General features: G+C 40.3%; 1 long non-coding RNA gene across 1 annotated transcript in view; it reads right to left on the bottom strand.

Annotated features, from left to right (window-relative positions):
• Window positions 1-1,647: 1,647 nt before the first annotated feature.
• The window catches only part of LOC111823787, a 1,845-nt gene continuing 1,524 nt past the window's right edge, over window positions 1,648-1,968 (bottom strand). Inside the window, exon 2 of the long non-coding RNA XR_002826889.1 lies at window positions 1,648-1,767. This is a non-coding gene — a long non-coding RNA (uncharacterized LOC111823787). The remainder of the gene's footprint in view (window positions 1,768-1,968) is intronic.

Here is a 1,968-nt window from a genome sequence, read left to right as displayed (position 1 = left end):
TAGATTAGCACCTCCTTAGATCCAAGAGCAAGTGTACCCAGTGGTCAGAGTGGGATCATCCAATTACAACTCCTCAGATCTATAAGGGACACACTCAGGGGGCAGACTCAGTGAGCACCAAAGCCCCATTGAAGCAAGTCTTGCCCCATAAGGGTGTCTTCAGCACAGAAGTTCTCCCACCGTAGACACAGCTGATTCTCACAGCCAACTGGCCTGGAGGTCAAATCCTCCCAGTTTTATCTACAACAATCAAGGCTTAACTACAACAAGACTGTGCACAAAGCCCACAAGGGGGTACACCAAGAGTGTCTACCTAAGGTAATTGGGACACTTAGCACAGAAAGCCACTCACAGAGAAGCATAAAAAATGCCGAGACAAAGAAACAGGACACAAATGACAGAAATGGAGGAAAGCAAACTACTGGATATAGAGTTCAAAACCACACTTTTTAGGTTTTTCAAGAATTTTCTAGAAACCGCTGATAAATGTAGTGAGATCCTCAAGAAATCTAGTCAGACCCTCGAGGTTATGATAAAGGACCAACTAGAAATTAAGCATACACTGACTGAAATAAAGAATATTATACAGACTCCCAACAGCAGATCAGAGGATCCCAAGAATCAAGTCAAAGATTTGAAATATGAAGAAGCAAAAAACACCCAACCGGAAAAGCAAAATGAAAAGAGAATCCAAAAATACAAAGATAGTGTAAGGAGCCTCTGGGACAGCTTCAAGCGTACCAACATCCAAATTATAGGGGTGCCAGAAGATGAGTGAGAGCAAGATATTGAAAACCTATTTGAAGAAATAATGACAGAAAACTTCCCCTACCTGGTGAAAGAAACAGACTTCCAAGTTCAGGAAGCGCAGAGAACCCCAAACAAAAGGAATCCAAAGAGGACCACACCAAGACACATCATAATTAAAATGCCAAGAGCAAAAGACAAAGAGAGTATCCTAAAAGCAGCAAGAGAAAAAAAGTCAGTTACCTACAAGGGAGTACCCATACGACTGTCAGTTGATTTCTCAACAGAAACTTTGCAGGCCAGAAGGGAGTGGCAAGAAATATTCAAAGTGATGAATGCCAAGAACCTACAACCAAGATTACTTTATCCAGCAAAGCTATCATTCAGAATTGAAGGTCAGATAAAGAGCTTCACAGATAAGGAAAAGCTAAAGGAGTTCATCCCCCACCAAACCAGTATTATATGAAATGCTGAAAGGTATCCTTTAAGAAGCGCAAGAAGAAGAAAAAGGTAAAGATCCAAATTATGAACAACAAATACACATCTATCAACAAGTGAATCTAAAAATCAAGTGAATAAATAATCTCATGAACAGTATGAACTGGTGATTATAATAGAATTAGGGACATAGAAAGGGAATGGACTGATTATTCTTGGGGGGAGAAAGGGGTGTGGGGGGTGCGGGAAGAGATTGGACAATAATCGTGCACCTATGGATGAGGACAGTGGGTGGGGAGTGAGGGCGGAGGGTGGGATGGGAACTGGGTGGAGGGGAGTTATGGGGGGAAAAAAGAGGAATCAATGTAATAATCTGAACAATACAGATTTAATTAAAAAAAAAAAGAAATCCTGGTGAGTGTTTAAGAAGTAAATATGCACCAGCCACAGTCTCACTAATTGTTAATTACTCTTCTACCTCCAATAAAAACAGGTGATCTACATTTCTTAAGTAGTCTTCATCTTGCACTACTCCTCAGAGTTTCAGATGGTTATGAACTGGCGTCTGAAATATCCCATACCCTAAAAGAGAAAAAATAAAAGATTTTATATTCCTCATGAAAATTACTCTTCCCACTCTGAATTTCTACATCTCAGTTGACGGTGCTTTCATACCTTGAGGTGTGAAATCCAAACCTTTACATCAACTCTGATTCTTACCTCTCTCTCCAATCCTCAAAATTAGAAAATCCAGGAGGCCACAACTAAGACCCTAATACATAA

Source organism: Myotis lucifugus, unplaced genomic scaffold, assembly GCF_000147115.1.
Source record: "Myotis lucifugus unplaced genomic scaffold, Myoluc2.0 scaffold_683, whole genome shotgun sequence".
Taxonomy (NCBI): Eukaryota; Metazoa; Chordata; class Mammalia; order Chiroptera; family Vespertilionidae; genus Myotis; species Myotis lucifugus.
This window is presented reverse-complemented; position numbering and strand designations above follow the sequence as displayed.